At 37.5% G+C, this 11,907-nt stretch overlaps 1 long non-coding RNA gene across 1 annotated transcript; it reads left to right on the forward strand.

The window, feature by feature from the left end:
* The first annotated feature begins 6,119 nt into the window (after nt 1-6,119).
* Nucleotides 6,120-10,471, forward strand: LOC112668581 (uncharacterized). The gene is made up of 3 exons (XR_003141727.3): nt 6,120-6,917; nt 8,643-8,718; nt 10,423-10,471. It is a non-coding gene; the product is annotated as an uncharacterized LOC112668581 (long non-coding RNA).
* The last annotated feature ends 1,436 nt before the right edge of the window (nt 10,472-11,907 follow it).

An 11,907-nucleotide genomic window follows, 5' to 3' on the forward strand; every position in this document is an offset into this window, starting at 1 on the left:
TAAGAAGTGCATAGAACATGGATATTGGTTGCCTACAGAGCACCTATTTTCCCCTTCTCTCTTCATAACAGAACCCCAATTTTCTTCAGGCATTTTCCTTCCTACATGAAGCTTATATGATAAAAAATAGTGTCCTCATCTCCAGCTGCAGAGTGTGGTCAATAAGCCAATCAATCATGGTAATGCTGTCCTTTTGCCAGCAATTATTTCAGGAAGCTAGGCTTAAGCTAATCAACAACACATGGCAATCTCCTCATGGTGGTTACTGGTCCAAGAATAAATATACAATCTAAGTTAGCACAGTTAGAAACAAGGGATGAAGGAATAAGAGAGTTTCTTCCCTAGAGAATGAACCAGAAAACACTTAGATCTGATTGCTCCTGAAGCTGTCTTATAAGGATTACTTGTATTGATATGAAACTGATATTGTGAAATTACAAGAACTAATGACATCAGAAAGGAATTGATCCAGCCAATCCAGAAGCCTTACCCTCATTTGGAATATCTCTTATGTAAGATAATAAATGCCTTATTGGTGATTTTGGTTATTTGCAGGTGAAAACATTCTAACTGATGTAAGTCCTTATTGGTGTGTGAACGTGGACTGGTCACTTACATTCTCCAAACATCAGTATTCTTAAGTGCGTTCTGGAAATAATATTACATCTGTCACTTTTGTCTTCCTAGTACCTAAATACCCTTTTGGGGGGTGATACAAAGAGAAATATGAGGCAAGGCCCCACTTCCCACTAGGAAACTGAAAATGAAGGATAAATAATCTTATTGGCCAACTTGTTGGCATAGGCCCGGGACATAAGCTTAGCCATCTGGACTGTTTTGCTCAGGAGTTTTGACTCTTCAGGGTGTAATGCTAAAATGTAGAGAAATTCAAAGCTTATTTTCAGTGTTTGTGGCGGAGGCTAGAGTCCAGGAATTGTGGCAGAAATTGTTTAGTAGTGGTAATAACTGCATTCGGGTCTCAAGAAGACTGGTTCTCTTGTGTGACTCCCCCTTCCCTTTGGGTGTTCCCAACCATTCTTTGCACCTGTTTCTTTGCTCTTCTCATGGATTCTAAGACCTATCTGACATATCTTTAATAAAGTGTTTTTTTCTCTGCTTACATTAGCAGACTTGGTTTCTATTATTTGCAAACTAAGTCAGAACCTGGAATAATAATCTGCCTAACATGGTTGACTTCAAGGTCATATGAGATAATATCTACAGTAGATGCTGAACAAAATTAAATTTATTTTTTTTGGACTGACAAAGTTATGCTTTAGTAACAAATGGCTCCAAAATCTCAGTGCACACAATTATAAAAGTTCATTTTTCACTCAAGCTACATGTCTAATTTGGATTGGCTACTTCTTTTGCTGATGTCTTCTTTGCTGTAGGAAATAGGCTGGTGGAACATCCTTTGCCTATAATACTGCCAATCATCATTGCAGAGAGAAAGGAGGCAAGGTGAGCCATTCTCTTAAACCTCTTGTCCGGAAAAGACACCTACCATTTCCATATTTTACTAGCCAAAGTAGTTCATGTGGCCTCTCTGAATTCAATAGGATATGCATTAATCCTTTCAAGGGAGAAAGACTAAAGGAGAGACACCAAGAACATTTGGCAAACAGTTATACAAACTATCACACTGTCTTTCCCTATTTTCTAATATCTTCACATAGAGACTTAACTAGTTCCATACTTCTTTGCTGAATCAGACCTTCTTTACTAGGTCCTTCAGGAGTTCGTATGGACTACCTATCTATAGGAAGATCTGGACTTTCTTTTTATTGTTGGCCTCTGAGGATTTTCCTGATTGGTGATACATTAGAAAGCTTTAAAAAGTAGGTCTTACACTATTTTTAATTGTTTCACAATGCAGGAGAGTTAAGTCTCCCTTAATTCTAGAAGCAGAATTTGGGATTTACAGTATATGCATGTGTGTGTATACATAAATACATATATGTGTGTATACACATACATGTACACGTGCGCACACGCACACAAGCACACACATGATACATAGCTGCGGTTTGAGATCTCCAAAAACATACCCTGAGATTGAGGGTTTGGAGTACAAGATATTTATTGAGGATCAGTGGCTATAAGAGGGAAGGAGAAAAAGCAGGATTGGGCAAAGGAGGAAATTGAACTTCAATGGAGTCTCAACAAAATCTCATCTGTGGGTGACCACGAACTAGCTGGAGTAACTGAACCAAACCAGGCCCGGACTTGCGTCCCTCATTCACTCAAAAGGCTCGAGAGCCTAAAGGGTGAATAGTTGGTAGACGCTTGAGAAAGGGCTTGAGCAATGGTTCTCAGGGCTCTCTTGTACGTGATCGCCCACATAACACAATAGATAAAACTTATTCTGACCTGGTCATACATGTAAATAAGGGTCTGTCTGTCCTTGCTGGTCTGTTTACCATACCTAATATTCCTTTGAAGTATGCACATCTGGAGCAACAAGCTTATCTATTTACCAAGGTCTTCTGGCAGCTGTGAGTCTGTCTTGCATGCTGAGAAAGGGGAACTTTGGAGGGTTTCACAAACCTGCTAAAAATAAACACCTTCTCGGCTTTGTTTTGCTCATGCTATAAAATGTTGTAAAACCTTGAATAAAGCTGGCACTGCTTGGACATCATCCACTGTGTCCCTCCTGTCCCCATCTCTTTACTTTTCTTTTATTTTCCTCATCCCCTTATCCTCGGGACCCTGATCGTGTTGCCGCAGCTCACGCAACACTCATCCAATCTTACTGGGAGCTCTAAAGAGAGTTTTGCCTTTGTATCTGCTCAGGCACCAGAGGTAGACTGTAGACTGCCGTGGGCATTACTTCCAGTGAGGCAGCTCTCTGCAGCTGAGGTAGACCTTGAAGGGACTGACAGCTAGAGGTTGTGTGCTGACCATACTCCTTGCAGGTGGGCATCATGTCTTTCCTTGAAGAGGGGTCTGGGCAGTATATCTTTTGTCTACTGCATATCTGGCATTTGATAAACGTTAGAACTGCATTTACCCAGATCTTTTGAAAAAAGTAGGCCTTAGAAAGAGATTTGAATTTTGGCTTAAAGAGACTTTCACTGCAGTGGTGGCTATAGCAATGGCATCTGACTTGCTTACGGTTGAATCTGAACTATCTGGCCAATGGTGATGACTGAGGTAACACTGTTTCATTGTCACTGGCCAGATCCTAAGGAATTAAACACAAAGAGCAAGACAAGATGGTCACCAAACAGTAAAATTAAGTAGCAAAGCAAGACATCTAACCTTAGTCTGACATCATTTTCATAAAGTCTGTAAAGCAGTATCAAGGACTTGACTTCTTTTTTTTTTTTTTTTTTTTTTTAAGGACTTGACTTCTGAGCCCTATTTTGCTATTTTGCAGTATGCACTGTCTGGCACCTGCTTTACTGATAGCTAGAGACCAAGCCACTACTGACTCCAACATTCGCCAGAGACACCATTAAACTTGCATCGACCCTTTGTTTAATCTGGACTTATCTAGTCAGTCCTTCTGGATGTTATGGCTTCTCCATGGAGTCTGTTTAGGCTCCACAGTACAATGGTTTCTGGGGGAAATTGAGGAAGAGTCTGAAAAGCCCTGGCAAATTAGACCTGGTGCCCCTAGCTGCAAAGTTATTGTCACCATTATGATCCTCAGATTTAGGCTGGTAGGGGCCCTTCATTATAGAAACATTGAAATTATTAGAATAAAAGAATTTATATGCCTACTAAAATTAATGTTTAGCAATCAAGAAACGTTTTACGTAACCATTAGAAAAACATTCAATAGTGCAATAACTACCATTATAATAACACTTAATTCTTTTAATAAATTGATTACATTTGATGATATAATTTAAGAAATAATGAGGTAGGTAGTAAGAGTTATGTGGTAAAGAAAAAGAGAAATATATTACCCAAATTAGATTACCTGTCAAACAATGGTAGATTAAAGACTTCATTTATTGGAATGAGCTAAGGAGAAAAATCACATGCAAAAGGGATAAAACTGTACGTTTTAGCTTTCATTGCTAAAATGCTAAAGAAGTAGTCATTTATTAGTTCCCTTGATAGTCATAGTAGTGATATTAATCATAATGAATTCACTAAATGATAATGTGACTATGAGATGCAGTGTTAGAAATTCTAATTTAATTTTTAAAATAATTAATAAAATATACTCCAAAGAATTGGCCTCTTGTTCTGGGGAACATTTTAAATGGAAAGATGTTAATTTTATTGGTGTCACAATTATATTATAGGATTAATGATGATAATGTTCACTTAGATGTAACAAGGAATTTTAATGCAATTTAAATTACTTATACTGTATTTTTGAGGATTTCAGTTTTACTTTTGCTTTGCAGAAATCAAACCAAACATAGTATATTTTGATAACATTATGGAAAGTGGTAAATGGTGCAGTTTAAATACTTCTGAAAAACAGAATGTCATCCTTTACTTGCAAATAAGGCCTCTGTATCAGGCCTCCTGCCTCCTGCTCTGTGGAGCAGGAGGTATTTCTGTGGGTGAGGCTGGTATGCTTTAAAATTGCAGGGACATTTCAAAGTGGTCAGATTGGTAAATTGGGTCAGATTGGTAAAGGGTATTCCTTCATGGGAACAAATGTGTTCTTAAGTTAGTATTTTGAAACTCTGTATAAGACTGGGGTGCTTTTGGGACGCCTGGGTGGCTCAGTGGTTGAGCGTCTGCCTTTGGCTCAGGGGGTGGTCCCAGAATCCTGGGATCGAGTCCCACATCGGGCACCCTGCATGGAGCCTGCTCCTCCCTCTGCCTGTGTCTCTGCCTCCCTCTCTCTCTCTCTCTCTCTCTCTCTGTCTCTCTCCTGAATAAATAAATAAAATCTTAAAAAAAAAATACAGGTTCCTTCATGGAGCTGGTGTGTCTGTAGGGTGACAATTGACCTGTTTAAGGGTCATTGTAGATCAATTTATTCCAACTCCCTCATTTTATACCTGAGGAAAATATTGCTTGCTCAGAAAATAAACTTTGAAGTCGTGATGTGTTCTAGAGAGCTGCTCTGTAGAAATACATGTATTATCTATATCATTTCTGATCATTTCCAGAAGAGGATATAGAGATAAATCTGACTTATCTAATTCACAGTAAGATATTTAGCAGATCCAGATAACCAGTCTATTATGTTTCTCATTGTAGGAACTATGTTGCATTTTCCAAGAAGATGATATTTTAATGGAAATAATATATTTTCTTTATTTAAATTAAGAGATTTAATCTTAAGGATTTAAATGAAGTGTCCTGAATTATTTTGTTCTGTATTATTTGTGTGTTCAAAATGAGACTTTTAGTTTTATATATTTAAACTCATCTTTATGAATTATATTCCTGGATAAATCCAATGTGTGTTAGTTTTATAATCAGAAACTAGAACTGAGGTGGGCACTTGACGGGATGAGCACTGGGTGTTATTCTGTATGTTGGCAAATTGAACACCAATAAAAAATAAATTTATTATTAAAAAAAAAGAAACTAGAAACGATCCATGAGACCATTATTAAAAATAGAAAATGGGGCAGCCCGGGTGGCTCAGCGGTTTAGCGTAGCCTTCAGCCCAGGGCCTGATCCTGGAGACCCGGGATCGAGTCCCGCATCGGGTTCTCTGCATGGAGCCTGCTTCTCCCTCTGCCTGTGTCTCTGCCTCTCTCTCTGTGTCTCTCATGAATAAATAAATAAAATCTTAAAAAAAAAAGAAAATGAATCAATTCTTCCCCTCCCCCACAGGACTTTATCATTCTTATTAGACCCAGTGGGGATTTTCGAGCATACTGTAGAAAAAACTGGGCTAATTAAGAACTACCCCAAGCAATTAATTTTATGGCATTCAATGTTTCTTATTTAATTATATTTGTAGAATAACGTAATTTTTTTCTGATTACCAAAATAATACATATTAATTACTCTAAATGTAGCCAATGCATAAGACTACAAAAAAGGAAAATAAACCAAATTCCACCTCTGGAGAAAAGAACTGTGAGCAAGCTGGTATACCTTTTTCTTGTATTGTTTCTATATATGTGTCTAAATATATAGCTATAATTTAATTAGCTATCCTGCTATGATGCTGTTTAGTGATTGCTTTTTGGATATAATATGTCACAAAATTTCACTAGAGGAATGTTAGATTCCTTTAACATGGTTCTTAACAGCTACATCATTTACATGTAATAATGCCGTAGACTCTGGTCGAAGAATAATGTTCGATCCACAGAACCCTGAGCAAAAGAGCTCCCAGGCTTTTATTTTGCTGATTGTGAGAAGGGTCACGTCAGTGTCCCAAACCTTAAAGGACAATATTTTTATTGCTCAAGGAGGACCATTACCAAGACATTAAACTTCCACTTCCTTGAGTGGAAACGGTGGAATAGGAGTTTTCTACTATCTTCCCATTGAAAAAAAAATACCTATTTTGGGAATCACTCACAGACTAGAGTACCTTTGTGGAAGTCCAAGAGTCCAGCAGAGAAGTTCCAGCACGCTGTTGGGACAAAGCTACCTGAGATTGGAAACACAGAAGAGGATAAAAGGACTAGTTTCCTTTTACCAGCATCTCTCCTCCCCCACAGCAGCACAGCTCGGTACCAAGAGAGAGTTCTTAGCCTGCTGTTTCTGCCACATGGGAAAGTGAGTGTGTAGGTGAACATCCAGCTGCCCCAGCCGTGCAGAACTCTGCCAGAGAGGCTCACTTCTTTCTCATCCAGTCCAGAATAAAGATTGCTGCACAACTAGAGCTGAGTGGCTGGAAGAACCGCCAACAGGGTTCTTCAAGAGCATCAAAGGGATGTAGATCCTACTAAGTACTTTGCAGAATTCATCAGGAAGCCTGCCCCAAAACCACTGGGGATGACTAGCCTGTGGATCGTCCAACAGGCCCACAGGTACCCCCACCGTTCACTCCCCCACACACATACACACTGTGGCTGGCTCTCTGTGCATGCCCTTGAGGGGGGTGGGTGTGCAAGCTTTTGCAGATGGTAGGGGAACATGCCAGAAAGCTGGTCTGACTGCAAGATTTGGAGAAAGCACACAAACTGGAGTTGTTAGCACCAGGTTGACAAACTGCCAAACCTGAGAATCTCTGACAGGGCTGATAGAAGATATTTTTCTCCCAAAACCACTTAATAAATTATTGTTTCCTTAATTTCTCTTTTCAGTAGCTCCTTGTTAGTGTGTAGGAATGCAACTGATTGTTGTAAATTGGTTTTGAACCCTGCAATTTCACTGAATTCATTTACTAGTTTGATAATTTTGTGGTGGATTCTTTAGGGTTTTCAGCATATAAGATCATGTCATCTATAAATAGAAGCAATGGAACTTGTTCCTTTCTGATTTGAATGCCTTTTATTTCTTTTTCTTGCCTAATTGCTCTCAGTAGGACTTCCAGTACTATATTGTATTGAAGTGGTGAGTTTGGGCATCTTTTTTTGTTGTTGTTGTTCCTGATCTTAGAGGAAAACTTTCAGCTTTTTACTGTTGAGTATGACGTTAAATGTGGGTTGGTCATGTATAGCCTTTATTATGTTGAGTTATGGTCCTTCTACAATTAATTTGTTGAGACTTTTATCATTAAAAAGTGGTGGATTTTGTCAAATTATTTTTCTGCACCTATCGAGGTGATCATGTAATTTTTATTCTTTATTCTGTTTATGTGATGTATCACATAGACTTATTTGGGCATGTTGAACAATCATTGCACCCTAGGGATAAATCCAACTTGATCATGGTTTATGATCTTTTTAATGTGTTGTTGAATTCTGTTTGGTAGTATCTTGTTGAAAATTTTTGTGTCTATGTTCAGAAAGGATATAGGCCTGTAATTTTCTTCTCTTGTAGTGTCCTTACCCAGCTTCAGTATGATTTTAATCTTTTTAAATTTGCCAAGATTCCTTTTGTGACCTCTCATATGATCTGTAATGGAAAATGTTCAATGTATTGCTGAGAAAAATGTCTATTTTTCTGCTGTTCAGTGGAATGCTGTATATTATTAGTTTCATTTGGCTTAAAGTATGGTCCAAGTCCAATATTTCCCTGTTTCCCTGTTGATTTTCTGTCTTTGTGCTGTATTCTTTGTTGAAAGTCCCCTACTATTACTGTACAGTTGTATATTTCTCCCTTTAGATCTGTTAGTATTTTTGTTAAAGTTGGCATCTTCTCATGGTCTTTTCTCCATTTCCCTCAGCCATTTCTTACATGACATGATTTAATTCTCTTTACATAACATCCTAGTCACATTCTTTAGAATATCCTCCAATTTGCAAATGCCCCCAGATAAATATACTGAGTATTGCAGAATTTACACAGTGGGCAAAAAAAAAAAATGTTGGTAGGTTTCCACCCCCCCAAACAATTCCAAACACTCAGGTTTTAAAAAATGGAGCCATCTCTATTTGAGAGTGAATTTCTATGAAAATTAAATTTCTGGCATTTCCCTTAGACATACAATCTTTTAGTCATTTTAAGCCATATGGCATATAAACTTTCACTGTTTATCCTGTTAGTAATTAGAGTAGCACATTTTGAAATTGAAGACAAACTAGAGATAAAGTAAGATTTTTTTTCCCCAAAGACCTGGAAATGAAATAATGTGTTTTACACTTTTTCAGGAAAAGAAAAGTGATATTTCTTCAAGTGGCAGTGCATGAAGCAAGAGCCATGAAAAAAAATTAAGAAACGCCCAAGGTTTGTACCTAATTTTCCCCATACATCTATGCTATAGAGTGACAGGAAATCTGTACATCTAAGAGGGTGACGTGTAGTGATTTGCAGAAACTACCTTCTAGTCAGCTACTATATAACATTAGGCTACATTTTCTTGGGCTCCAAAATTTGTTTTGGCATTTCATTAATTTATAGTTACTGTGACCATAAATTCTGAATTTTCTAAAAAGTTATCATTTGAAAGATTCTGTAATATTGTTGAGCCATATTTTGCAGCACTGGGCTCAGAAATATGAGTTGATGTTGCATTTGAATTTTGTGTAGAATTTCTCCAAGGTTATAGAGGATGAACATCTATTAGCTAGGTGATGAACAGGTAATGGGTTTGGAACCTCTAGCCTGCTTAGCAATTCCTGCCGTGTAAAATGATCTTCCTTTTATGAAAAACTAGTCTTGACAGTGATATTGGGGGAAAAAACTAATTTGAAATGGATAGTTTAGTCCCTAATGTCTTACCAGAAAGTGTCTCTATTCCTGTTGTTATCTGTTCAGACTTGCTACTGTGAAAATAATGTTTAATCCCAATTATAAAGACTTGGAATAAATGAAGGCCAGAAATCATTAAAAACCTATTGGGTTTAATATAACATTTTATTTAAATGTTCTTTTTGCTTCTTTTCATTTAACCTTTCTGGTGACCTGATGTGCTCAGGCATGGTATAGAATAACCAAGGGAAGTGGGACACTTAATTGAAGTTCATAGGACTTCATCTGAAAAGGCGTTTTTCTGCTTTTTGTAACTTATTGGATTATTAAATGTAATATGTTAAAGTTGCATTTTAATTACTTTTCAGAAATGTGTCAGGGGCTGATTTTTCTAGTACGTAATATGGAGCCGTGCTGTTCCATAACTAGCCACATTTGACATGTAGTCAGTTCAAATGGAGATTTGCTCTAAGTACAAAATACATGCTGGATTTTGGAAACAATACAAATAAGATAAGGTGTGATATATCATTAAAATTTTTTAAGTTATATGTTGAAATGATACTATTTTAGATATATTAGGTAAAATCAAATATATTACTAAAATTAATTTCAGTGGTTTTTAAAATGTATTGTGGCTATTGGAAAATTTTAAGTTACATATCAGCTTACATTGTATTTCTATTAGTCAGCACTTGTATGGAGAAGAGAGATTTTTTAAATGCCTTAAAGGAGACGAAACTTTTGCTTCTTGGGCTACCCAGAAAGCTAGCCAGCTGCTAGTCCTTCATCAGGAAAATGGCAGTGTCAATGTGCTGTAGTCAGCCCCTGATGTCACATTTTGCTGCTTGTGACTTACTGTGTTTGACCCATCTCAGCTGCTCCATAAATATGTGTTGAATTGATATTGACTTACAGTTGCATTTCACTGGCTTATGAATCAGGAATTTTGAGTCTTGCCTTCAGCTCTGCCTCTAACTAGCTCTGCGACCTTGCACAAATCACATCCCCTTTACTTGTCTCAGTTTTTTCCTTTGTAAAATGAGGGAATTTAATATGGTGATTAAATAATCTCCAGTTCAGACATGCTGTGGTTCTATCGTGTGGCTCTACCTGGCAGTTAGAATTTCCATTTCTAAAGTGGCACAGAAGTTTTTACTCTAATCAAGATGACTTTAGTTTGCATGTGACTGTCCCCTGTGACTGATTATTCCTTTTTTCGTGAATATGTTAACACAGTCAGCTTCTGGAACCTGCAAGGAACCACCCTTCTGTGATCCTTACCTGGTATGTGAAATATTCCACCTCTTCTCTCTCTTCTCCCCTTACAATGTTCAACATTTTAATTATTAGTCATGCTGGCATTTTAGCTTTGATTTTGCATTAAAATGTCTAATGTGTCACAGGAAGAGCTGTTCAGCCCAGATGAGCACATTAGGGCTTTGAGGTATATTAATAACTTACCAGATGACCTGTTGCCACTTGGTGCCTTGGTTTATTACTCTGTAGAATCCTATTGATCATACTCTATATATTTGTGTTGACCTATGTCAAGGAAAGTTCTACTCTAGTACCCATACTTTCACATAAAGAACTAAGCTAAGCTGCATACACAAGAAAGAAAAGGGTCTCTTGAGGAGCTTCGTTAACACAACTTATTCCTTTCCATTCATGCTTCAAGCCTTACTATCTGTACTGGTCCATCCATATTCCCCATAGCCCATCTATATCCCCTAACAATGGAGGGGACTAGAAACTTGCTGAGTACTTAGAGCTCTTCAAGGAGTATAAATTGCTTGTTTCTATATACTGAGTAATCCTTTGGCTTTGTCAGACTCAGATCCTTTTAGCAAAGAGTTAACAGTTGAGTAGAGGTCATATATAGATACAAGGAACATTTACGATGAAGTGCCATTTGGATTCAGGGAAGACAGACTAGAGACATTAAGGAAGGCTTTCAGGAATATTCATGCTATCTTTATAGGGATCAGTGGCAATTAAAAAGGGGAGAAGGTGGGAGGGGGCAAAGGATTCAAGGCAGGAGGAATAATGGGAAAAAAAATCAGAAGTGAGAGGAGCCAAGTTTATGGAAGAGCACATACTTTCATTTGGATTGATCACAGATTAGAAGATTGATGAAATGGAGTTTGTCAGATTATTTTAGAATTGCAAGGGACCTCTAGTGGGAAACACTGCAGATTTGAAAGATATCAAATGTCACAGCAAGAGTTATTATGGACATTATCTTCAATTAGTACGACCGTCTAACTCAAAGTTGATTGGTGTAGTGACTGTGGCTCTCCACGCAGATTCCAATCTCAAGGTTATGCCATCTGCAAAAGAGACTTATAAACCATTTAAAAGGCAGCTACTGCTGTGCTCCTGTACTGAGTGGTAGAGTCAAAATATCTAACCAATCTATCTTTGAGTCTATCAAAGCCATTAGATGACACCCGGTATCTTCTGCTCAAAGACTTTTCTCATGCAGCTATCTTCTCTCTTCCTTTCATAATTATTTTTTCTTTTGATTTCACCATTCTAATTACTATACAAATATACTGTCATTCTTTCCATTTTAAGACAGAAAAACATATTTTGACTTTATCATGCCTTTTCTCTGCCTCCTTTGCTTCCGTTTGAAACTAAAGCCTGAAAAAAATCTATGCTTACCATCTCCACTTGCTCTCCTCCCGTCACCTCTTTTTTTTAAATTGGATTTCAATT

This window comes from Canis lupus, chromosome X (genome assembly GCF_003254725.2).
Source record: "Canis lupus dingo isolate Sandy chromosome X, ASM325472v2, whole genome shotgun sequence".
Lineage (NCBI taxonomy): Eukaryota > Metazoa > Chordata > Mammalia > Carnivora > Canidae > Canis > Canis lupus.